At 47.8% G+C, this 27,318-nt stretch overlaps 1 long non-coding RNA gene across 1 annotated transcript; it reads right to left on the bottom strand.

Moving 5' to 3' along the window:
- Nucleotides 1-1,095: 1,095 nt before the first annotated feature.
- LOC122456043 lies at nucleotides 1,096-20,663 on the bottom strand. Its single transcript, XR_006274659.1, has 3 exons — nucleotides 20,457-20,663; nucleotides 12,384-12,386; nucleotides 1,096-1,105 (listed from the first exon to the last, which is right to left on the bottom strand). It is a non-coding gene; the product is annotated as an uncharacterized LOC122456043 (long non-coding RNA).
- Nucleotides 20,664-27,318: the final 6,655 nt, after the last annotated feature.

Here is a 27,318-nt window from a genome sequence, read left to right as displayed (position 1 = left end):
CCACAACCCTCTGTTGGCCAGAACTGTTCAACTGTTGACCCTATAGTGCTAATAGTAATGGAGATTTCCCATTAGCCTAAAGTAGTGCAGGACCAGTGCAGAAAAAGGAGAAATGAGTTATATCCCCACTGTGTCCATGAAGTTCCAAGGGGTCCCACTCAGGGCAGCTCTGAAATTCTTAGGTCCCATAAATACATGACCATTTATGTGACTGAATTACACATCATTTTTGGGTTCTTTCCTGGGTAGTTTAGGCCCCTCCATGTTCCAAGCTATTAAATTATGATTGTCAGCCATTTTCAGGCCTGTACTTGAAGGATTAGGCCTGTGTAGGAGTACAACACTGTGTATCTGCCACTAGAGAGCAGGAGAATGGTTCCCAGATTCTTGCCGCAGGGACAGCGGCTGAGCTCCACAGAGAAGTATTTCTGTAGCTTGTTATATAAGAATTTCAGAGGATGGCATGTACAGTGAAACTAGACAACCTTTCAATCCATTTATCCAAGCTCTCACAACTGTCATTTCCAGACAGATGAAGCTGTGCTAAATACCGAGCAAAGGAAAGCATCCTCTACCCAGAGCAAAGCTAAACAGCAGTCCTGCTGTTCTTATGCTCACCACTCGGTGTTAGCTTTTGAAAGTCAGTGCCCTCAGTTTCAGGCTGACACCCTCTTAAACCTTCCCCATCCTACATGCCCAGGCCTCAGGCACACCTGATCTCATTAGCTGCAATCTAGGCATACAGGAAGGCTGATATCTGCCTACCAGAAGCAGGAGAAACTAGGGGACAAACAGGTGGATTAGTCCTAGAGGAAAACCCTAGGGACAGCCAAGTTTAAGGAGAATGTTTAGACTGAGGTTTATATTTTTCTATTTAAGTGATGAGTAAAACCAAATCCCAAGAATAGGATAAGCTTGGACTTTAGAGCAGGGTGGGAACTCTACCTTCTTTCAGCCAGATACTTCAGTCCAGAAATTATTGTAAGTGGAAGAGTGTTCTCTAAGGAAGGCTAAAGGAACAGTAACTGCAGTGCTTATCAGTAGGATGGAGATTACAAGGGAGATCAATCCACATGCTTCAGGCATGTGCTGATCACTGTGGGGTCTGGAAGATGCTCCTGCCAAAGAATATTATTGCACTTAGGTGAATTATGGATGGAGACCTTCTTCAGCCAGAAAGTCTGACTTTTCCTAAAGTTCAGGGGTATAGTGTGATGGAACAAACTACATAAATAAAACCCCCACAAACACCAGGAAGAGCTCCCTCCCAGGAAGATCTAGTAGCCTCCAGAGTATTTTCCAGAGAGGAATTGAATCCCTACCCTTAAATGTGAAGCCCTAGAGATCCTACTGTATTGGTCCCTAATGGGCAATGCACCAGATAAGACCAGAGAGGACTTTATCTGTGTCAGTTGCCCACTATCACCCTTTACTTCCTAGCCACAAGATTTCAGGTTTTTAAAAACTCTGCTTCTTTTAGAAAAACCAAGCCATTTAACACAAGCTTACCACACTCAACATCTTTTTCCCCCGACCCAAGCTCTCCTGCAAGAGCCTGCCTACACCCCACAGAATTAGTCTTGAACATCACATGCTTGCAAGCCAGATTCTTTACTCTTCCTTCTGACCCAAGAACTCCCATACATCCCTAACTCAAGGAAATTACTCTCTGGCTTTTATGAGAATTAGGTGATCTTCCAGCCATCACCTGATCCCCATCTGTCCTCAGAGCATCAGTTGAGAGGCAAATGAGTGCTCATAAATGGGACTAGGCTCATCTTTCCTTAAAGGGCTAGCCACCCATGACAGAGCACAAAATAGTGCCCCTCCGAGAGGGGTGCTGCGCTCACACAATGGGAATAAGCACTCCAGGACATACTTCCCACTCTCCTCCAATGATGGGGACATTCCGAGATCAGGAGTGGGTTGGGAAGCCAATAGCCCAGCAGTGTAATTGTGGTGTTCTCTTGACACTGTCCCCCAACAAAACCTGATAGGATAACTTGATGCAAGTGAATGCAGCCTGGGCCCTGGGGTTCTGGTGGGTCCTTTACAGGGATAGCAGCTAGTTGCAAAGTGAGATCTGGGCTCCTCGAGTTCTTCCAGCACCCCCCCCCCCCCCCAGTGCTGGAGACTTGCTACTAGCCCAGAAGGGACATGGGGTCTGTTTGGATTTAAAAATCACAGGAATTAATGTATCCAAAGGAGGACTGGGCTCATTCTTCTAATTAATTAGTCCAAATGCTTTGTAAGCTAGGGCAATGCCAGGGAGATGCCAAGTGGAGTTTCTCACCCTCTCGAAATAAATTCAAGTTCCTCCCCACTTTGTTTCTTCATAAAAGTGGCTTTTTACATTGAAGTAATTGTCCCACCAGGTTGTGTCAGCAGCTTGTGCTGAAACCTAAGACATTAATTTTATTACCTGTGACAACTAGCTGAGGTTCCACTTTACATATTGACTGACCTGTTTACAAAAAAGCCCAGGCCTGGTGAGTGTGCACAAATCAATTGTGGCAAGCAGGGGAGCAGTGACCAGGTTCACACACACAGCTGAGAACATTTAATTTGCAAACCTCCTTAAGCAGATGCAATGAAAGGACAACTAATCTTTGTTAAAGCCATGTGCTCTGGGCCACTAGAGTGAGGGTTCTGTCACAGTGTCCATTGGGAAACTTGTTTCTAAGATTTAGAATGAGCTGGGGGCTTCAACCTGGGGCATAAAGACCCAGACCATCAAAGGCATTTGGGCACCTAACTGCCAATTAAATCCATGGGGGTTAGGAGCCAAAATACCTTTGAGGATCTGGGCCTGACAGTCTAAACTGATCCACCCTTTGCCTAACATGAGGGGAAACAGAGTCACAAGGAGGCAAACTGACTTGCCCAGGTTCACCTAGCTGGTACCAGGAACAGAATCCAGGTTACAGAGCCCTAGCACAGTGCTGTAGCCACTGGACCACACTGCCCCTTAGTTAGTCACACTGCAGTTTCATCCCATTGCTCCTAGTGAAACCTCTTCAGACCCACCTAAACAACACATGACAAACAAACAGTTTTAGATATGTTTGTGCAGTCGCATGGCTTGGTCTGTGAGGTGCTCAAGCATCTCAGGAGCAGATCCCAGGGAGCAGAGGATTGGCAGTCAGGGCTCCTGGATTCTACTCCCAGCTCTGCCAGTAACTCACTGCATGTAGTCTGATTTAAACACATAAGAATAAAAGCTTAGGCTCTCTCTGCCCTGACAAATAATTAAAATCACAAGCTGTAACAGAGACAGGGGGCTGGGAGCACTCCCAAGACCCCAGCCCACACCCCCAGCCCTCTGCCCTGACCCCTGCACTGCCCACGACCCCAGCCCTGACTCCAGTGCCCCCCCACACCCCATGTCCTGACTCTTGCACCCTCCACATTCCCACCCCCAACCTGAGCACCAAACGGGAGCTCCTGCACCCCCCCTTACCCTTCCACATTCCTATCTGCACCCCTCATAACAATTGGGAGCTGCCCATGTAAGCACTCCTGCCCCAACCCTGAGCCCACTCCCTCATTCTATCTCCTGGCCAGACCCTACACCCCAACCCTCAGCCTGTTCCTTCACCCCCAGCCCTATGCTCAGTGCACTCCCACCCTCAGCTCAGTGCAGAGAGAGAGGAAGAGAATGGGCTAGAACCAGGGAGAAGGTACGTACCCACTCTATGTGGGCAGGGCCAGGATCCCAGACCAGCTGTGGGCTGAGCAGGGCTGGCAGCCAGGAACCTGACTGGCAGGATCCGGCAGACGGAACTTCAGACTGGCAGCGGGCTGAGCTGCTCAGCCCACTGCCGGTCTGGGGTTCTGACTGCCAGCCTCTTGCCAGCCAGGGTCCTGGCAGCAGGCCCCGCTCAGCCTGCTGCCGGCCAAGGTAAACGGAAACCCAGGCTGGCAATGGGCTGAGCGCACCAGCAGCGTAAGATCAGCATTTTAATTTAATTTTAAATGAAGCTCCTTAAACATTTTGAAAACCTTGTTTACTTTACATATGACAATAGTTTAGTTATATAATATACAGACTTATAGAGCGAGACCTTCTAAAAAACGTTAAAATGTATTACTGGCACGTGAAACCTTAAATTAAAGTGAATAAATGAAGACTCAGCACACCACTTCTGAAAGGTTGCCGACCCCTGGTCTAACATATGCCAGCTACCACTGGCTCTAGGGAGTTGTCATAACAACAAGTGATCAACCAGGTGCAACGGAGCCCTGGCCATACATTCTTTCCAGGCTGATGCATCCACCATAAGGTGCATGTGTGTATGAGTCTCTATGCCACCTGAGGATCCTCCAACATGGAGATGAGCCTCCTATGGCCACTTTAGCTGGCTTTAGTGAAGCTTTGTGCCATGAGAGTGACAAAAAGTTGGCATAACACAGAGAAGAACCTGGCCCCATGAGTCTAAAATGGGGTTAATTGCTTTACTTCCTATGGCTGTTCTGAGGCTAGCTATTGGTACAGAACTCTGAGATCTTTGGATGAAAAAGCAAAGGGTTCCTACTGGTAGAACTCACTCAAAACAGGCTTATTTTCCACATTAACAGTTTTGCAGGCAGTTAGTCTGTGTCAAGGACAAAGGCTAATAATTCTCACCTTTCTGTAGCAACCTCCTTTGGAGGATCTCAAAGCACTTCACAATCAATTGGCCTCTCCAAAACAACTACAATCAACCTAGTTATTCAAAAACTGGCTATTTATCCCTGTGCTGGAACTTTATATCCTGGAGCCTGTGGACACCTCCAGATAATAAAGTAGAAGAGTCAGAGACAGCTGCTCTTCCAAAATCTCATTACACAATTCTTTTCAACAGACACAGATTTGTGAGGCTGCCACTCGGGTCCTGAAGGAGATTGTAATTTCTAAAGCTATTCCAAGCCAAAGTACTGAGTTCACACATCTCAGAGAAGACAAACGAGATGATATCAGGATATTGGTTTCAGCTGAAGTGTTGGGACTGTGCTTGAAAGTAATCAAAGCCTTAATAGTACCAAGCTTATCTCTCAGGCTTGTGTTTTTCCCTTTCTTTTTAAAGTGTCTGCACTCAATGTTTTTCTGTTTCTCCTAACAATAAGGGCTGCAAAGGAGGCTTTCAGTGCATCAGTTGAATAGGCCCGAGACTGAGAAGGATTTACACTGAAGATTGTAACAGCATCAAAGACACCATTTCATCTTCAGCACCAATAATCCCCATTTTAAAAACTCTATTATCTGACTGGATCTTCATTTGTTAGTTACATAATCCCTATTGATGCAGCAATACATACAGTGAACTTATGGAGACAGCAACAGAATTCCCAGCCCCCTGACTCATCCAGGACTAGTGCAAAGGCTAGGAAGAATGCAGAGAGCAGCAAGAAGGGGTTTAAAGTTTAATGACTGAATGAAGGGAAGAAAGTCTGTGAGGATCCCACTGTGACTGCAAAATGCCTGTCAAAAGTTCTGGGGATCGATCGCCTTCTGATTTTAATGACTCATTTGAGAGCAAGTTCCCAAATCCCTAGCTTTATGAATACTGAATCAAGCTGTTCTCCAAACTGCTGGTTTCCTAGACAAATCTGGTGGCTCTCGTTGAGGGTTAGAGGGGAGAATTAGGGCTTGGCTATACTTGTGAGTTACAGTTCATTTAAGGAGCTCCGGGCGCACTAGCTCACTACCAGTCCACACTGGCAAGGCACTGTGGAAGTAGATAAAGGGAATTTGGATGCAGGCCTCTGAAATGAGCAGGAGTCAGGCTAACTCTAGCTTTAATAACATGAGATTTGTAGAAGCAGGGATAGTACGAAGCGAGTAGAAAAAGAACTGTGAAAGAGGCTGTTGTGACCTTGTATTAGATAAGAATAGAATGTAGACTATGAGAGAAATTGGTGAGAAAAATAAATTATCATGAAGGAATATGTATAAACAATATGCAGCTGTTGCTTATTATTGTCTGTAATAAAGGTATAAATGCTTGCTCTATTTGTTTATCTTTTGAAACACCTGCCTAGGTGGGGGAAACCCTGTATCCTAGTGCACTCTCTCCCTCTGTGCAATTGCTTGAGATAATAAAGTGTATCTGACTTGCTGCACCCAACCTGAGAGTGAGAACTGTGGTTTTTCTCTGACAGCATGTAGAGCGCACTGACTCCACTGCTGGTCCGCTCCTGATACTCCACCTCAGCAAGTGGAATAATGTTTTGTGCGCCCTCGCTAGAGCACCGCGGCACCAGTGTGGATGCCCTGGTCTGTTAGTGCACTCTGATTGGCCTCCAGAAGTGTCCCACAGTGCCTGTTCTAGCCACTCTGGTCATCACTTTGAACTCTATTGCCCTGTCCTCAGGTGACCAACCGTTAGACCTGCCCTTTAAATTCTCTAGAAATTTGGAAAATCCCCTTCCTGTTTGCTCAGCAAGGCATGGAGTGCTCTCAGTGAAACTTTCCAGGTGACCATGCGCCAGGAGATCCTCAGTATGGAGCAGTGGCGAGGTGCTGGACCTCATAAGTGTTTGGGAGGAGGAAGCTATCCAGTCCTAGCTGTGCTCAAGCCATAGGAATTACGATACCTTTGGGCAGATATCAAGGGACATGATGGAAAGGGGCCATGACCGGGATGCACTGCAGGATTTAAAGTCAAGGAGCTGTGGAATGCCTACTGCAAAGCCCGCGTGGCAAACAGCTGCTCTGGCCTGCCCCTGCGACCTGCTATTTCTACAAAGAGCTGGACACAATACTTGAAGCTGACTCCACCTCTACTTCGAGTACCACCATGGACACTTCAGAGTCCCGTTCAACAAGGTGGGAGGAGGAGGAGCAGCAAAACGGGAGCGAGGGTGCTGAGGTGGAGGAAGACATCCTGGAATCCCTAGATGCATGCAGCCAGGAGCTGTTCTCAAGCCAGGAGGAAGGTAGCAAGTTGTGGGGGGCCAGTGCGTGGGGAAGGACAAACACCAGAGGAGGTTCCCGGTAAGCGGCTTTTATTTTGGGAAGGAAGTTATTTGGTGTGGGCTCTTGGGGTGAGGAGGGTTAGGGCTGCATGCATGCCTAGATGCAGAATAGGGTGTTGATGTGCTCTCTCACATCACGGTAATCAGCCTCAGTGATCTCTTCAAAGGTCTTATGCAGAAGTTGTGCAATGTGCTTGCGCAGGTTTCTCGGGAAAGCGACTGCGTTCCTTGTCCCAGTCAGGCTAACATGTCAGTGCCACTCTGCCATGCGGGGTGGGGGGACCATTGCTTCACACAGGCAAGCTGCATATGGGCCAGGGCAGAATCCGCATTGAAGTAGAAGATCCTTCCTTCCCAGGTCACCCTCAGCAGCGAGATATCTTCCAGGACGAACTCCTGTGGAAAATGTGGGGACAGTGTTCAGTATAGGGGCCACCTGTCACTGTTGGCTCTCCCCAAGGCACAGAAACTCAGAGGACAGTACAGATGAAACAATCAGTCATGCTTGACCCTGTGCTTACTCACCATTTTGGGGCTCCCGTGAGTCATGTGCGCTCGCTTTGGGAAGGGCAAATTATGTTATTGTGTAGACTGTGCTTGCCCTTAAGTAGGGGCGAATCATTGCTCTGTCTGGTGTGAACAATGCTGCCTCTGTTAAGTGTTAGATTTTGCCTTTACGGATGCAACCTTGAGATCTCTGCTGTCCTTGTTATCACCGTCCGAAAGACTCCAAAGCATCAGAAAGAGGCCACATGGAAGCAAGGAAGACATGTTGCATGAAGTAACGCAGCATTCAAGTAATGAAAATCGAAAAGTGCAGGAGTTGCGGGACAGTGAAAGAAGGATCCGTCAGCAGAATGAAGAGCACCAGCACAAAAGCATGGTGCTCCAGCAGCAAAGCACAGATCGGCTGATAAGCATAATGGAGCACCAAGCAGACTCAATCCAGGCACTCGTAGCCATGCAGGTGGAACACTACCTTGCCTGACCCCCACCCCCCTTGTCCCAAAACTTTCCCTCGTGCTACCATGTCACCTCCCACCCACTTTCCCCAACATCCAGGTTCTTATTGCCACCAGCTGCCTCCAACACCTGTAGCCTCATCACCCAGCCCTGAAAACTACGACCCTTACCCACTGCACTCAACCCCCATCACTATGCAGTATAGCCATCCTGAAGTGCAGCACTCATTGCAGAGCGCTCCACACAGGAAGGCTGAGTATGAGAACAGGACATATGCAAATCTGTGATTGTACCGTTCCCCACACCACCCCCTTGCTCTTGCCCTTTCTGTTTCCCAAACAGTTGTTTCTTTTCAATAAATGGATTTTTTGGCTTTGAAAACATTCTTTATTATTGCATTACGAAAAAGATACCTTAGCCCAGGAAAGAAACAGGCACTGCAAGTCAGCATAGCAAACACAGATTCCTACTAACATTGGAACCACAGTACTTCACGCCTGTGCAGGGCACCAGATGTTACTGGTGGCTATCAGCTTCAGATTGCTCCTTCAAGGCACCCCTAATTCTTGCAGTCCCGCACTGGGCCCCTCTAATAGCCCTGCTCTTTGGCTCTTCAAATTCAGCCTCCAGGTGTTGAACCTCCGAGTTCCATTCCTGTGTGAATCATTCACCCTTCCCTTCACAAATGTTATGGAGGGGACAGCATGTAGATATAACTACGGGGATGCTGTCATTGGTCAGGTCCAGCTTCCCATACAGAGAGTGCTAGCAGCCCTTTAAATGGCCAAAAGCACACTCCACAGTCATTCTGCACCGGCTCAGCCTGTTGTTGAACTGCTCCTTGCTGCTGTCAAGGCTTCCTGTGTAGGGTTTCATGAGTCACAGCATTAAAGGGTAAGCGGGGTCTCCAAGGATCACAATGGGCATTTCGACTTCCCCTACGGTGATCTTCTGGTCGGGGGGAAAAAAGTCCCAGCTTGCAGCTTCCTGAACAGGCCAGTGTTCTGAAAGATGCGTGCTTCATGCACCTTTCCGGGCCAGCCTGCGTTAATGTTAATGAAACGTCCATGGTGATCCACAAGCACCTAGAGAAATAGCCCTTCCGATTAACGTACTTGGAGGCTAGGTGGGCTAGTGCCATAATTGGAATGTGTGCCATCTATTGCCCCTCCGCAGTTAGGGAAACTCATTTGTGCAAAGCCATCCACAATGTCATGCACGTTACCCAGAGTCACAGTTCTTCTGAACAGGATGTGATTAATGGCCCTGCAAACTTGCATCAACACTATTCCAGCGGTCGACTTCCCCACTCCAAACTGGTTAGTGACCGAGTGGTAGCTGTCTGGAGTTGCCAGCTTCTAGATTGCAATAGCCACTCGCTTCTCCACTGGCAAGGCAGCTCTCAATTTCATGTCCTTGCACTGCAGGGTGGGGGCAAGCTCCTCAACAATCCCATGAAAGTGACTTTTGTCATCCGAAAGTTCTGCAGCCAGTGCTTGTCATCCCAGACTTGCATGACGATGTGATCCCACCACTCAGTGCTGGTTTCCCGAGCCCAAAAGTGGCGTTCCATGGGGGTGAGCATGTCCGTGAATGCCACAAGCAAACTTGTGTCATGTGTTACTCGAATCAATATAATCGTCTGAGCCCTCACTGTCACTTTGGATCATAAGGAATAACTCGACTGCCAAACGTGATGTGCTGGTGAGACTCGTCAGCATACTCCTCAGCAGTTCGGGCTCCATTCCTGCGGATTGAAAGGGAAGACAGAGCGTGCAGTACAAAAAATGTTGAAAGATGACACCAAATGTGGACAGAAGCACAGGGATTGTTGGGATGTGAACCGATGCATCATGGGACGTTCGGACAGGACCCAGAATGCCCTGCACCCCCCACCCCCTTCCCACAAGCCACAGCGCCAGAATGGGAAGAGGTGCTCTGTAGGATAGCTGCTGCAATCAATGGCCTCAGGCTAAAGGGGGCCCTGCAACAGGCCCACCAACAGGGGGGGCAAAGGGGACAATTGCCCTGGGGCCTGGGTGATTTAAAAGGACTCGGGGGTCCCCGGCCGCCACCAGCAGTGTAGCAGGACTAAGGCAGGCTTCCTGCCCACCCTCGCTCTGCACCGCTCTCGGAAGCAGTTGGCACATCCCTGTGGCTCTGGGAGGGGGTGGGTGTCTCCGCGTGCTGTCCCTTGCCCTGAGCGCTGACTCCACAGCTCCCATTGCCTGGGAACTGTGGCCACTGGGCACTGTGGGGGTGGTGCCTGCTGGCTGTGGCACACCGTAGAGACTCCCTGGTCCCGTCCCCCCCCTCCCCTGGGGATACTGCCAGAGGGGTGTTCCAGTTGCAGTTGTGTGTGAGAAAGAGAGTCAGGCCACTTCTTATTGTGAATGATTGGCTTTGGCCAGCTAAGCAGCATAATGAGTAGTTACTACAACTCCTGAGGAAGCTCTTAGAAGGAAGGTAATATGGATGGTGAGCATTCTGCTGTTGTGACCTTAATTGGATGTGTCATGTTTTGTCTTTCTTCCACAGAACAGAAGCAACTTTGTCTGTACAAAGTGCAAGCTGGTCTCCATATTGGAAGAGAAGGTTCAAGGTCTGGAGAAACAAGTATCGACCCTCCATTGCATAAGAGAAACTGAAGATTTCCTGCACAGACATCAGGATATGCTTCTATGGGCACAATATTCTGAAGAATCAGAGCAGGCTGTGCAGTGGGGACAGAAGGATGGTGAAGAAATTTGGCAGCATGTCACCTCCAGAAGAAGAAAGGGGAGCGTCCATGTACCAGCAATGCAAACACAGGTAAGCAACCGTTTTCATGTTCTCTCCATAGGCACTAATGCGGAGAGTGGACTAGATGATACATCTGAGGGAAGGGAACAGAAGGAGACTCTGCCAATTGGAAGGCATGAGATGCACTATCTGAGGGATGGGGGTTCCACAATAACCGCTCCCAAGAGAAGGAGGCGGGTGGTGGTGGTTGGGGACTCTCTCCTCAGGGGGACTGAGTCATCTATCTGCTGCCCCGACCGGGAAAACCGAGAAGTTTGCTGCTTGCCAGGAGCTAGGATTCACGATATGATGGAGAGACTGCCGAGATTCATCAAGCCCATGGATTGCTACCCCTTCCTGTTTCTCCACGTGGGCACCAATGATACTGCCAAGAATGACCTTGAGTGGATCACTGCAGATTACATGGCTCTGGGAAGAAGGATAAAGGAGTTTGAGGGGCAAATGGTGTTCTTGTCCATCCTCCCCGTGGAAGGAAAAGGCCTGGGTAGAGACCGTCGAATCGTGGAAATCAACAAATGGCTACGCAGGTGGTGTCGGAGAGAAGGCTTTGTATTCTTTGACCATGGGATGGTGTTCCAAGAAGGAGGAATGCTAGGCAGAGACGGGCTCCACTTAACGGAGGAAAGAATATCTTCGCAAGCAGGCTGGCTAACCTAGTGAGGAGGGATTTAAACTAGGTTCACCGGGGGAAGGAGACCAAAGCCCTGAGCTAAGTGGGGATGTGGGATTCCGGGAGGAAGCACAAGCAGGAGAGTGCAAGAGGGGACGGCTCCTGCCTCATACTGAGAAAGAGGGACAATCAGCGAGTTATCTCAAGTGCCTATACACAAATGCAAGAAGCCTGGGAAAGAAGCAGGGAGAACTGGAAGTCCTGGCACAGTCAAGGAATTATGATGTGATTGGAATAACAGACTTGTTGGGATAACTCACATGACTGGAGTACTGTCATGGATGGATATAAACTGTTCAGGAAGGACAGGCAGGGCAGAAAAGGTGGGGGAGTTGCATTGTATGTAAGAGAGCAGTATGACTGCTCAGAGCTCCAGTATGAAACTGCAGAAAAACCTGAGAGTCTCTGGATTAAGTTTAGAAGTGTGAGCAACAAGGATGATGTCATGGTGGGAGTCTGCTATAGACCACCGGACCAGGGGATGAGGTGGACAAGGCTTTCTTCCGGCAACTAACAAAAGTTAGGAGATCGCAGGACCTGGTTCTCATGGGAGACTTCAATCACCCAGATATCTGCTGGGAGAGCAATACAGCAGTACACACAGACAATCCAGGAAGTTTTTGGAGAGTGTAAGGGACAATTTCCTGGTGCAAGTGCTGGAGGAACCAACTAGGGGCAGAGCTCTTCTTGACCTGCTGCTCACAAACCGGGAAGAATTAGTAGGGGAAGCAAAAGTGGATGGGAACCTGGGAGGAAGTGACCATGAGATGGCTGAGTTCTGGAACCTGACAAAAGGAAGAAAGGAAAGCAGCAGAATACGGACCCTGGACTTCAGAAAAGCAGACTTTGACTTCCTCAGGGAACTGATGGGAGAATAACACGAGGGGGAAAGGAGTCCAGGAGAGCGGGCTGTATTTTAAAGAATCCTTATTGAGGTTACCGGGACAAACCATCCCGATGTGTAGAAAGATTGGTAAATCTGGTAGGCGACCAGCTTGGCTTAACAGTGAAATCTTTGCTGATTTTAAACACAAAAAAGAAGCTTGCAAGATGTGGAAACTTAGACAAATGACCAAGGAGGAGTATAAAAATATTGCTCAGGCATACAGGAGTGAAATCGGGAAGGCCAAATCACATTTAGCGTTGCAGCTAGCAAGAGATGTTAAGAGTAACAAGAAGGGTTTCTTCAGGTATGTTAGCAACAAGAAGAAAGTCAAGGAAAATGTGGGCCCCTTACTGAATGAGGGAGGCAACCTAGTGACAGAGGAGGTGGAAAAAGCTAATGTACTCAATGCTTTTTTTGCCTCTGTCTTCATGAACAAGGTCAGCTCCCAGACTACTGCACTGGGCAGCACAGCATGGGGAGGAGGTGACCAGCCCTACGTGGAGAAAGAATTGGTTCTCGACTATTGAGAAAAGCTGGACGAGCACAAGTCCATGGGGCCGGATACACTGCATCCAAGAGTGCTAAAGGAGTTGGTGGATGTGATTGCAGAGCCATTGGCCATTATCTTTGAAAGCTCATGGCAATAGAGGGAGGGCCCAGATGACTGGAAAAATGCTAATGTAGTGTCCATCTTTAAAAAAGGGAAGAAGGAGGATCCAGGGAACTACAGGCCAGTCAGCAGCACTCAGTCCCTGGAAAAATCATGGAGCAGGTGCTCAAGGAATCAATTCAGAGGCACTTAGAGGAGAGGAAAGTGATCAGGAACAGTCAGCATGGATTCACCAAGGGCAAGTCATGCCTGACTAATCTAATAGCCTTCTATAACGAGATAACTGGCTCTGTGGATGAGGGGAAAGCAGTGAACATGTTATTCCTTGACACTAGCAAAGCTTTTGATATGTTCTCCCACAGTATTCTTGCCAGCAAGTTAAAGAAGTATGGGCTAGATGAATGGACTATAAGGTGGATAGAAAGCTGGCTAGATTGTCAGGCTCAACGGGTAGTGATCAATGGCTCCATGTCTAGTTGGCAGCCAGTATCAAGTGGAGTGCCCCAAGGGTCGGTCCTGGGGCCGGTTTTGTTCAATATCTTCATTAATGATCTGGAGGATGGCGTGGATTGCACCCTCAGCAAGTTTGCAGATTAAACTAAACTGGGAGGAGAGGTAGATATGCTGGAGGGAAGGGATAGGATACAGAGGGACGTAGACAAATTAGAGGATTGGGCCAAAAGAAATCTGATGAGGTTCAACAAGGACAAGTGCAAAGTCCTGCACTTAGGACGGAAGAATCCCATGCTAGGGATGAAATGGCTAGGCAGCAGTTCTGCAGAAAAGGACCTTGGGGTTGCAGGGGATGAGAAGTTGGATCTGAGTCAACAGTGTGCCCTTGTTGCGAAGAAGGCCAATGGCATTTTGGGATGTATAAGTAGGGGCACTGCCAGCAGATTGAGGGACATGATAGTTCCCCTCTATTCGGGATTGTTGAGGCCTCATCTGGAGTACTGTGTCCAGTTTTGGGCCCCACACTACAAGAAGGATGTGGAAAAATTGGAAAACGTCCAGCGGAAGGCAACAAAAATGATTAGGGGACTGGAACACAAGACTTATGAGGAGAGGCTGAGGGAACTGAGATTGTTTAGTCTGTGGAAGAGACAAATGAGGGGGGATTTGATAGCTGCTTTCAACTACCTGAAAGGGGGTTCCAAAGAGGATGAATCTAGACTGTTCTCAGTGGTACTAGATGACAGAACGAGGAGTAATGGTCTCAAGTTGAAGTGGGGGAGGTTTAGGATGGCTATTGGGAAAACCTTTTTCACTAGGAGGGTGGTGAAGCACTGGAATGTGGTACCTGGGGAGGTGGTGGAATCTCCTTCCTTAGAAGTTTTTAAGGTCAGGCTTGACAAAGGCCTGGCTGGGATGATTTAGTTGGGGATTGGTCCTGCTTTGAGCAGGGGGTTGGACGAGATGACCTCCTGAGGTCTCTTCCAACCCTGATATTCTATAATGGCATTGGAGGATGAGTACATGCCCTGGAGAGTGCCTCCCTTCATTGACATGCTTTGGTTTTAGGTTACATTGATTTTAAATTAATGGGATTATAAAACTGTATTAAAATAGAATGAAGAAAATATCCCCAATGCGAAGAAGCACAGAGAAAACTGTAACAATTTCTCACTTGAGGGTGTGAATTGGAATGAGGCTCACTTCCAGAGCAACTTTCATCCAAAGTCCTCCTGGTGTTTTAGAAACAAACTAAGGGATGTTATGAGGCATCTGTTGCAGGAGAAGGACATCCCATCCCCCCTTGGGTCAGGGCAAGGGCATTGCAGCCCTGCGGTTAAGTCTGCCTGACTAATCTTTGCCTCAGGGCAGTAAGGCCCAGCAGCCAGAGTCAATATGGCCACCCTCCTCAGCAGGGCTGCATGGCCTAGTGGTCAGAGTCTTTATGGCTACCCTCCTCAACTGGGCTATGTGGCCTAGTGGCCAGTGGGGGAGTAGGCCACCACCTAGGCGTGGGTGGCAGCCAGGGAAGGGGACCTAGCCCCTTCCTGCTGCACCAGATTCCAGCCCAGGTCCCTCTCAGGGGCAAGTGTTCTTGCAACTGAGTCAGCGAGGATCAATCCAAAACATGCTGACGACACTTTGGACACAGGCTAGTCCCCTCCCACTCCCCACCCTGTACTTCCTACCATCTCTCCTGTTGTTATAGTCTGGGCATCATCGGGTGCCTCAGCCTGTGCTGCTCTCGGTGGTTCCAACCTCCCTTGGGCATCGTCAGCTGCCTGGGTCTCTGAGCTTCTGGCTTCCAAGGTCTGGGGCTTCAGCTGCTCCCACGCTAGAGCCTGCAACATGTATCCTTCCTCCTTGGTACTCAGTCCTGACTGTACTGAGTTGCTCCCTTTTATACTGCAGCTCCAGCAGGGGCAAGGGGGCATGGCTTCTGCTTCCAAGAGTGTGGACTTAACTCTTTTATCCCCAGTGCGTGACAAGTACACCCCATCACAGCATCATTAAAGGCCAACGGTTATTCTCTCCATTTTACAAATGGATAATGGACGCACAGTTTGTTTCAGCAACTTGCTCAGGATTGCTTTATAAAAAGCTAGTGTCAGAGCTAGCAAAGGATCCCAGGAAATTTGGTTCCCAGTCCCCTGCTCTAATCACTAGACAACGCTCTCCTCAAGCCAAGCAAGTTGTGTATATAATTAAAATATCCAGGATCACATCCTGGCCTCTGCTCTGGCTGCTTTGTGCCACTCCAGTGGAATGAAGCAGCTTTAAAGCCAGTACAGATCCAGCCATTCAAACACCTTTGCCCTAGGTGCTCCTAAGCCAGTCACACTGCCCTGCCCCAACTTCTGCACTGGGGAAAGTTCAGGGACATGGCTGGGGTGTATTATGCCCCAGCAGTCTCCAGTTACCAGAATGGCCTTGGGCACTGTGAGCAGCCCATTACATTACATTACAGCAATTTTCAGTCTAACTCACTCCAAGGGCTAAAGTGGCATAGATTGGTCAGGGGCTGCAAAGTCAGCTTAAATCCACCTTTCCCCCATGCTTGCACTGAGCAGGGCTTGAGCAGACCAGAGGATCTGGCCCTTTGTGTAGCTAGAATTAACAAAACCTTTGCTAGCAGGAGGGGGGAGAAAGCCAGTGTGTGGATCTAGTCAACTCTGAAGTCTTATCTTCCTTCCCGCTGCCAGTGACAGCAATGCACAGCAGAGGGATTCAAGAGCCTGAGCTGGAGTTGTGTGTTACACAAAGAAGGGACATAGTGAGGGCAGCCTTTCCCAGTGGTGCAGTAACTGGGTCAGACTCAGAAAGGGGAAAACCCAATGTTCCAATTAAATAGGAGTGAGAAACATATGTTTCTAAAGGCTTTTTCATACCATTGTTACATGTCTTTGAAAGTTGGATGGATCAGATCAGTGGTTAATGGGACGGTAGTGGCATATGGACTTGTTTTGAAATAGCATCCCATCTTGCTGCATCTGGAGGGCAGTGCTTTTTATTTTACTGTATACTTTCTGGGAACAGAAAAGATAGTAAGGAATGATAAAAAAGCAAAGGACAAGAGGGGGAGCCTACCGACAATCATGCTGTAATAAGAGGGCATTTTCCATGCCATATAATTCCACCTCTTCATCTTCATTTTGTAGAAGCTTTCATGAGATTTACATTCATCTTTAAGTGCATTCAAGAATCTTGTCTTGCTTCTGCAATGCATAGTGTAACCCATGGTCTGTGTATTATGCATCCCCCTCGGTGCCCATTTCACAGACATATGAGTCTGCTACAGCTGCCTGTTAAGCAATTTAGTCCTTTAGCTCAACCTGTAGTGGCTGATGCTTTTAGGTGTGATGGTCCCAAGTTCACTCCCCGTTCACAACCAACATAGCAATTGTCACAACTGCACCTTCAGACTCAAAGAAATCCCAAGTTTGATGCTCGTTAACCAGTGGCAAGAGTCAGCACTGAGTGACATGAGACAGCCCCATCCTTCACAATTCTACCAGGCTCTCACTGGTTCAGGGCACGAGAAACCAGGTAGAGAACTGTGTTTCCAACACTGATCAGTAGCCCTAAGCAACTGAGTGAGACCCTCCCCTCTAGCAGATTGTCTCCCAAGATACTAGTTAAAGGCTGAGGCTTTGTTTCTTTGTCAGGGATGGATATAGATGGTGGGATGTCTCAGACATGGCATGTGCCAATGTTAAATGTTTGTCCCCTAACAATGCATGTTCAGATGTCTCCTGCCACTGTGATAGACTCAGACACATTCAGCATGGCAGGATATACATGGAAGACATATTCACCACATGGGTCGAAGCCAGGAGTTTGATTACCTTTCATCCTGTGATTTGAGTTTATTTACCTTACAGAATCTACAGCTATTGTTAAAAGAGACTCTTCATTTGGCATAAGGAAAGACACTGTGGGCTGAAACAAGGAGTGATGCTGGCAAGCCAGGTGCCAGCTTATGCCTCATTTGGATGCTGACAAACGCACAGCTGGAACCAATCTGGCTCACCTATGTGTTAGTATTGTTAAAATAGGTATTAGCATTCCAAAAATGTGCTTAGTGTTCAGATTTTACTGAGTGCTTTAAGTTGTTGCATGCATTAATTTCACTTATAACAATCTGTAGCTCATATTGTAAAGTAACATTCGAGCATTTGCAGCCTCTGTAGCTGTGTAGGTCACCAGGCAGGAAAGAGACATTAACTAGTGTGAAATGCTGGCCTACAGCAAAAGGTGTTATGTCCTGCCCAACAGAGAAGGCCCATTGATACCAGACAACACCAGAGGACAAAATACTTTGTTGGTTGCTCTCTTCCCTCCCCATGAAGAGTAGACTAGACGTGCAAGTAAACTCCTTCCATCAGCTGAACTGGCTGCTCAGAGAAGCGGGAAAAGGAAATAAAAATCCCTGACAAGGAGAAACTATCTCTGTGCAGCATGGACTCTCAAGGGCAGGGTTTTCTAGGCACAAGCAAGAGATCCCTGGTTAAACCTAAGGGACATATAGAGCTTGCTTATTAGAGAAGCTTGTATTACCTTTTGAAATTTAAGAATAACTCATTTGTGTGTGTATGTTTACCTGATTTAAATTTGTAAATAACTATCTTCTTTTCCTAGTTAATAAATATTTAGATAGATAAATAATCATATCTAATTAGATCTTGGCGTGAGTTCTAAGGTGCAATTGACCTGGGGTAAGTGATTGGTCCTTTGGGACTGGGAGTAACCTGAATATTGTTGTGATTTTTGGTGTAAGGGACTATTTATCACAAAGGCAAGCTTACGGCATGGCACGATAAACCGGAGTCACGGACAGTCCCCTTTAAGCCTGTTATAGTGCTTGAGGAATTTACACTTGAAATTTAAGTATAGAACTTACAGCCAATTTGGGGTTTGTGCCCTGCCACTTAACTGCCTGCCCTGCGGTTGATATACATGCTCTTGAGCTACTTCAGAAAAGCTGGACACAAAGAACTTCATAGTTCAAGCAGGCCATGAGTAAATACCATTTGTGGCTTAGACAAAGTGGCACTGCATAATGTGGGCTAGAAATACCCTAGAAGTCAGCACAGATGAATAGTTTTTTCCCTCTTGGCTACAAATGGCACATCAGAGCCCGACACTGTCCTTACCTCCCCATTCAGAAAGAACGCTGTTAATACTAGCAGGGGTATCTTGCCTTTCACTAAAGCTTTGTCATCCCCTTCTCCTCTCCTTATACTTGCACCTCTACCTCTGACCACACACCCACTCTCAGACAGTCCCTCTAACACTCTCACAGACTGACACATGCACAGCATTTGAATCTGAAGGCTCTACTTGTATTTGTTCATTTCTGTATCAGCATTGCTAGCCTCAAGCATTCAAAAAATCATGAGTCAGGAGATAGTTTTTCACATTTTCTTGAAAAAAAGATATTTGGGGTTCTTGTTGTTCACCTTCTGGATTTAGAGCACTCAGGGATCACATTCTCAAGCTTTTATCTGAAACCATGAGGTCTAGACATTTGCTTTTCTAAAATAAGAAAGTTGAGAGTCTCACCTAAATAACATGACTCCGGGAGCCAGAAATTTAAGAAAAACACCAAGTATTGAAACTCATGCTAAAATGGTGAGAGTTGGCAATGCTACTGAAGAAACTGTACGTAAGCTACCTCATCTGACAGGTTCTGCTTCAGATCCATCACTGTCCTCTCCCCTGCCCTCCTCATCCTGTAAAACTCCCAGAAGACTACAGGGAAAGCTAGAAACAAAGGGTTAAATTAAACCCAGCTGTACCTCCCTTAACTTCAATGGGTTTAAGCCAGTAAGAAATTGGGCCCAAACACCAGTGGTCCATAGCATGAAAGTAAAGCTACAGTGAAGAAAACAATCAATATATTCCAGGTTCTGTAAACAGTGGGTCAAATTCTGCTCCAGGGTACACTGGTGTCAAGCTTGATGTGCATCTTAAAGAACTATGGTGACTGGATGTGGGTGTTGCACCTTTAAGAAATGGATGCAGAGTCCAAAAGTAGCAGCATAGCTGCCAGTGGTCCTGGATTGGCCTGGACAGTCCTGGATCACATCAGGGAACTGTAATCCTGGCCAGTGCTCTGGGTCTTGAGCAGCTGGCATGTTCCTTACTCTCTGCTTTAAAGAACTAGACTCAAACTGTTTTAGTCCCTGGCTCCCCATCCCCAGGCAAACAGCTAGATGCCGCCCTGGTGAGCTAGTTGTTTTCCAGGAGGGCAAAGGAGATGAGGAGGATGGTTTAGGGTTATTTTGCTGCTCCTAAATCACTTGCTTGTTCCCCGGAACCCCAAGAGGGGAAACATCAAGAGGCACAAAATCAGAAAGATGAGAATCCATCCCTTTCAGGGTGCTACTGAGCACCTACCCTTGAGTTACCAGACCTGGAATAAGTCTAGAACTTCCACAACACCCCAAGGGGGTGCAGCTGAAGGACCAGAATCCTGACACACCCCTATTCAGGACAGCACTTAAACACTTAAAAAATTGTGCTTAATTTTATGCACATGCTTAAGTGTTTTCTTGACTCCAGGCCTGCCTCCCTTTGTTGTTGACTGTATTAGTCTCCCCCTGGTCCTTGTGTGCCAAGAGCATGAGGCCTGGGATTGTGCCCCCGCCCCTTGGGCACACACAGGGCAAGGCACAAGGTGGGCCTAAATATTGTCAAGAAAAAGAGGGAAAACTTCACAAGCTCAGAGTCTCACATTACCAGTAAAGAGTAATAACAACCATGAATAATGTCAGGGTTTTTTTTTTTTGGTTTGGTTTTTTTTTTTTTTAATTTTAGCATGTGCATAGTTGTCTAGTTAAGCCATGGCATCTTCAGTGATGCAGAAGATGCAGTTCTTCTGGGCCACCACTGAACCTAGTCAGCAGGCATTCATCGACAATCTGTGTCATCATCTGTGTTGCGCTGCAGCTGCACAAAGGGCTGTCATGAAGGCCCCAGGGATAATGGATGGCTGCACAGAGATCTTGCCCGGTCCGGAATCTGTTCAACAGGGACCACTGGTGACAGAGCAGGTCAAAACCAGGCGGGCAAATTGTGAAGTCGGCATCGAGGGACAGGTTGGGGATTATAACAGATATCCATTCCTCTCGTCAGAGAGTTTCCGCCCTAATATCCTGGCATGGCAGATGAGACCATAGTGGGCGGCGTGATGGCAAATGTGCAGTTGGTGGTTTAAAAAGGTCATTGTGCAGTGGCAGGCTTGGGTTGGCGCATACTTTCTCCACTACCTTGCCAGTGGCAATCTCTCGTCTGATAGCATCTTCGCAGGCAGGGTTGCTAACCTAGTGAGGAGGGCTTTAAACTAGGTTCGCCGGGGGATGGTGACTTAAGCCCAGAGGTAAGTGGGGGAGTGGGATACTGGGAGGAAACACAAGGAGGAGGGTACAAGACATGAAACCTCCTGATTCATACTGAGAAAGCAGGGCAATTGGCTAGTTTTCTTAGATGCAACGCAAGAAGCCTGGGAAACAAGCAGGAAGAACTGGAAGTCCTGGTACGATCAAGGAACTATGATGTGATTGGAATAACAGAAACTTAGCGGGGCAGTTCACATAACTGAAGCACTGTCATGGATGGGTATAAACTATTCAGGAATGACAGGTATGGGAGGAAAGGTGGAGGAGTGGCATTGTGTGGAGGAAAAACACAGTAGACCCAAGTAAGCTTGACCAAAGTTTTAGGCTAACTGTGTATATGAAGCCTAAGAAGAGAGTAAGGAAAATTCCATTATGGGGCAATTGCAGCAACGAAGCTTAAGAAATATCACCCTAACAGCTAGAAATTAGGAAAGACCATTAACCGCAAAAGAACAACTTGTCAATAACAGGAAAAGCTTGTTTTGTTATATTCCAAATAAGGCAAAACTACTGTTAAGGCTCGCATTATATGCCAAATAAGGGAAATCTCCATTGGTGGAAGTTGACCAATTGTGGTTTTCAGCTATATAAACTCCTGTATTTTCTGTTTATGCCAGAGCAGCTCCAGCTGACTCTCCCTGTATGCGCATGCTTGAATAAAGCTGGCCTCAGGCTTGTTCTGAACCAAATACAACTTGTGGTTAATTTTCCACCACAATCTTGGTGCCGTGACTCCCAAGATGACCCCCAAGAGCCGAAGGACTGTGAACTGCTCCCCACCAGACCCCGGGCCCATCTGAAAGGTAAGAGACCTTTTGAAATCTCTATATTGGGTTTCTGGTGGAGGACCCCATGTAGGCTCTGGGCTTGGGTGAGTTGTACGCTCTATCCGGACTTTTGCTGCCAGACACGCCTGTTGCCCTTGGGATGGATTAGAGTCCCATCCAGGTTTGGTTTCCCCGGGAAGAGCCACTGAGTTTGGCTGGGCAGGTCATGGATAGACCTGGTTCCGTCTGCCAGTGTGAAAGTGAAGGTTGGTAGACCCGTGTGAGTGTGAGTCACAGGAAGACGCCCAGAGCGCCCTGCGAAGCCGTGGGCTCATGACCAGAGGTGCCTCTAATGCAAGCCCTGTGACTCCATCTAGTGGGCATCGCGATAAATGCCCTGACCTCGGCAGTTTCCCTCCGCATGGCATGACCGGCGAGGGGCCTGTCTGGGTCTAGGAGTGTGTGATCCCATCCCTTCTGACTTCGGACCCTCTTTCCTCCCCTATCTCTGGTTCCCGCCTGAAGGTGGTTTGACAAGCCACTGACTGGTCTGATTACCTCACCTGAAGCGACAGAGTATGCGGTGCCAGCCGACATGCTTTGCTGAAGGGGGCTGTAAGACAGTCATGGAGGCCCTAAACAAAACCTTCCCTGTGTGAGTGTGATGAGTGAATCGAGTCGCGTACTGGGGGCTGGAGGGTCCAAGAGGATCCCCGCCTCATCAGGTAAAAAAATGGGGGCCGGTGAGTCAAAAAGGATCACCGTCCTGCCAAAAGGCACACCGGCGTACTACATGAATGCAAATTATAGTCCTTTCGCTTGCAAGTTTTTAAAGAAATGGAATTGATATACCAGGGATGATCCAAAATTACAGTTTCCCTTAGAGGGAAGCTTCGACCTTGACAAGATTGTGCACCTCAGAGGCGCACTTCAGGCCAAGGCAGTAGGGCAAGGTCAATTTGATGCATATTTCAATTGGAATGGGGCAACAGAAAAAAGGCACTGTGAATCTCAAATGAGGAGTCTCAAGGACTCCCAGGAGAAACTTAAAACACAATTAAAAGAGGCAAAGGAGAAATTAGCTCTTCCCCAAACCCCAGCTGGCCAGCAGATACCCCTTTACTCTTCAAGGCCTCTCCAAAAAAAACCCTTCGGCCCCATCCGAAGATCTTCTAGATTTATATTTAGAATGTAGACTACCGGCTGCCTCTACATCACCTGGACAATCGGGTGCAGGACTGTCCGCCCAGGGCAGAACAAATAGAGAGGCTGGTAGACCCTGCATGCCTCCACCAGACTACAACCTGGAGACTGACTCCACTATCCAGGGACCCCTACTCCAAGCAGTAACACCAATATCAGCATCTACTTCACCTCCTTCCCCTGAGTCACCCTCGGATCCCACAGAAAGCCCAATCTCTGCCCTAGCAGACTCAGTCCAATTCCTATCTGACCAACTAGACGGACTGACAGAGAATTCACCCAGACCACCGGCATGGAATACTAGGTTACAAAGAACTTTACAATCTTGGGAACCCTCCATGCCCAGTCCTCAGCCCCTGTCTCCCCACCAGGAGGCAACCTTTCCCCTGAGCCAACTTCCAGGCCCAGGTTTAGATGAGTCAGGCCAGGCAACCATAATAACTGTACATGCACCATGGTCTCCCCCGGATTTGTATAACTTGGTTGAAAAATTCCCCAAAATAAGGGAAGACCATGTCAAATTCCAAGAAGAATTAAGAACAGTCATAAGCTGTTACAACGCTAACTGAGCAGATTTAAATAAACTCCTGAGAGGAGTCCTGCCCAGGGAAACATTAAATCACCTCCCACAAGAGGTCCAGTGGCCCAACAATGACTGAGGCTAGGATAGGGACTTAAACACAGACAGGAACAAGCTGTTGGATGCGGTTCTTAAAATCTGCCCAAGAAAGGCAGATTGGACAAAAATTAGTGCTTGTAGACAAATTAAAGGAGAAAACCCTGCTGATTATATGCAGCATCTTAAGCTGGTTTTCGAGAGATATTCTGGCATAGATAATGCAGAGCGAGATACTAAACAAGCCGTGGTGGCTGCTTTTGTCCAAGGACTCAATCCACAATTGGGAGACCAACTGAAAATTGGTATCATGGATTGGGAAGGAAAAAACCCAGATGAAATTTTAGCAGCTGCCCAACACTACTACCGCCAATTAGAAAAGAAAAAGGATGACATCAAAACTAAATTAATGGCCCTCCAGATTCAGAACCTACAGAAACCCCGCAGCAACCACCCATTAAGGGGGAAAGGAGGGAGACCCAACAGAAGTCCCCACCATCTCCCTACCCAGAGGCAAAATAATGATGCCTGTTAGTTATGTGGACAGGTGGGCCACTGGAAAAGCAATTGCCCCAATTGCCTTAACCGATCAACCCTTTCATAGCAATATTCTTCCCCATCCCCTTATGCCCTTAGGATAGCCAGGAGATGGGTAACATCATTGCTTTGCTTGTTCCTTTGAACCAGATGGGACCATACGTAAACTGTATAATTAATGGCATCCCTACCTCTTGCCTGATAGATACCGGTGCCTCGCGGTCTACTCTCCGTGCGGGTGATTTCCCTTCCCTCCCAGTAACCTCAGAAATAGTAAATGCAGTGGGAGTAAGCAACACTCCTATTCCCCATCCCATCCCATTTCCTCACCTCTGACCGTTTCTATCGGTCCTTTGTCTGAGCACCATGTTTTCCTCCTCAGCCCTTGCTGCCTGTTAACCTTTTGGGAAGAGACTTGCTGTACAGATTAAACTGTACAATTTATTGCACCCCAGACAGTGTGTATTTGGATGTCCCTGATCACAGTCAAAATGAGGTCCTGGCAGTCCAGCAATTGGGTGTTCCAGATGAAGAGACCAACCCCAGCCCTTCCTTGTTGCAACAGGAATTGCTGGCCAAGGTTCCTTCATGTTTGTGGGCCAAGCATGCCAACCAAGTAGGGTGCATCAGGACTGCCAGACCGGTTCAAATTCACCTAGCTCCAACAAAGCCCCTTCCTAGAGTTCAGCAATACCCTCTCTCAAGGGAGGCTGAGGAGGGAATCCGCCCAGTGATTATCTCCCTAATTTGATACGGAGTTATTATTTCTACAGTCAGTAAATGTAACACCCCCATTTTACCTGTAAGGAAACCTGGCAAGCAGACTTGGCGCTTTGTCCAGGATCTCCGTGCTGTCAATGCCGCTGTTCTCCCTACCTACCCAGTTGTCCTGAACCCTGCTATTATTCTCTCCTATATTCCTCCCTCCGCAGTTTATTTCACGGTTGTTGACCTCTGCTTGGCTTTCTTGTCTGTCCCTGTCCACAGAGATAGTCAACATCTCTTTGCTTTCACCTACCAAGGGTGTCAATACACTTTGACCAGATTACCCCAGAGTTGCACTGAATCACCCACCTTGTTTTCACAGATCCTCAAAAGGGATCTGGAAGACATTGAATTCAAAATGGGGTCCACTCTAGTCCAGTATGTAGATGACCTGCTATTGGCATCGCCATCTTTAGAGGCCTCTAAAACTGATTCCCTTACGCTATTGCAAGCTCTAGCCAAGAAGGGTCATAAAGCCTCCAAGTCTAAACTGCAGCTCTGTCTGCCCAAAGTCCATTATCTGGGACATGATATTTCAACTGGAGAGAGATGCTTGTCCTCTGCGCGAATAGGAGTCATCCTCCAGGTCCCTAAACCAACCACTAAGAAACAAATGCGCAGCTCCCTAGGTATGGCTGGGTATTGCCGACAGTGGATCCTTGGGTATACAGCTATTGTTAGGCCCCTGCAAGAATTAACCCTTGACAAGGTCCCTGAACCCCTTCCATGGACCCCAAAAGATGAGGAAGCATTTACTAAGATTAAGGAAGCTCTTACCAGGTCCCCCACCTTGGGCCTACCCGACTATCAGAAGCCCCTCACTCTCTACTGCCATGAGAGGGAGGGAATAGCCTTGGGGGTCCTTACTCAAACTCCTGGTGAAAAACAATGCCCTGTAGCATATTATAGCTCACCTTTGGACCCTATAGCAGCTGGACTCCCTCCTTGTCTTCAGGCGGTAGCTGCAGCCGCTTCCCTTGTGGAGGCTTCTGATACTCTTGTTTTGGGTTCCCCCTTATGTGTTGCCATCCCGCATGCTGTGACCACCCTGCTTCTGAAAAGCAGAACACAGCATCTCTCTAACTCTAGACTGACTAAGTCTGAAATGCTGCTTTTAAATGCTTCACATGTAACCCTTACTCGCTGCCCTGTCCTTAACCCCGGCTTCCCTACTTCCCGCAACAACTGAGGGAGAAGCCCATGACAGTTTAGCTGAGACAACAGAACTCTCCACTCCTAGAATTGATCTAAAGGATACCCCGCTTCATAATCCTGATCTACTATTCTGGGTAGATGGGTCCTGACTCAGAAATCCTGTGGGTCTGCTTGTGGCCAGCTATGCTGTTTGTTCCCAACATGAGCCTGTGGAGGCCCACTCACTTCCAGGAGCACCCTCGGCCCAAGTCGCAGAACTTGTTGCCCTTACCCGTGCTTGACTTTAGCCAAGGACAAGTCTGTTATCATCTACACAGACTCTTGATATGCCTTCGGGGTGGTTCATGATTATGGGCAACTATGGAAATACCGAGGATTTCTCACTTCGGGGGGGGGGCAAAGATTAATAATGGGCCCTTTGCTGATGCTCTTCTCTCTGCCCTTCAACTCCCTTCTGCCATTGCCATTGTAAAATGTTCTGGTCACCAGAAACCTTATGATGATGTTACCAGAGGAAATGCACTGGAAGATGCTACTGCCAGACAGGCAGACCCTTTCTGGGTCTCTGGCTTCATTTGATTTTATTTTCTTCAGTTCACGGTTCCCCTTCATGCCTGCCTCTCTCCACGATTTAGTTCTTATGCAAGATTTGTCCCCAGAACCAGAGAAGGATAGATGGAGGCGGGATGGATATACTTTGCATCCGGATGCCTTGTGGCACTCCCCAGATGGCCACTTGGTGGTGCCCAAAGCTGTGCTCCCCTATCTCGCTCGTGTGTCCTATGGATTGGCGCATGTGAGCAAAGGGGGGATGATCACCTCAGTACTGGGTCATTGGTATGCCCCAAATTTCTCCATTATGGCACAGCAGTACTGCAATTCTTGTCCAATCTGCCTAGCCCACAATAGTGCCAGACCAGTTTGGACAAAACCAACTGTGCACCCTACCCCATGGGGACCTTTTGTAAATAACCAAATTGATTTTATCAATATGCTGAAGTGTTGTTCTTTTGAGTATGTTCTTGTTTGTGTTTGTACGTATTCCAGAAGGATAGAGGCCTACCCTTGTGCAAGGCCGATTCCCTCACTGTAGTAAAAAAAAAAAAAAAAAATGGTAAGGGATTTTATTCCTCGGTTTGGTCTACCTCTCTCTATTAACAGTGTCCGAGGCACCCATTTCACAGGCCAAATCATGCAACAAATCTGCAAGGCTCTTAACATCACCCAACACTTACATTGTGCTCATCACCCTCAAAGTGCAGGGGCGGTTGAGCGCAAAAATGGGGAACTAAAGAACAAAATCTATAAGTTCTGTGCTGAAACCAGCCTTAAATGGTCTGATGCCCTACCCCTTGCTCTCATGTTTGCGTGCAGGTGTGCTCCTCATATATATGGCCTATCTCCATAAGAAATCCTTATGGCCAGACCCATGTATATGTCAACATTCCCTCCACCACTCCCTTGCCAATTGGACCTGCAACTAAATGATGATACTGTTATGACATACTGTCAGACGCTAATTTGTTGCATTAGG

Source organism: Dermochelys coriacea, chromosome 10 (assembly GCF_009764565.3).
Source record: "Dermochelys coriacea isolate rDerCor1 chromosome 10, rDerCor1.pri.v4, whole genome shotgun sequence".
Taxonomy (NCBI): domain Eukaryota; kingdom Metazoa; phylum Chordata; order Testudines; family Dermochelyidae; genus Dermochelys; species Dermochelys coriacea.
The sequence above is the reverse complement of the archived record's forward strand: the minus strand, read 5'-3'. Positions and strand labels throughout refer to the sequence as shown.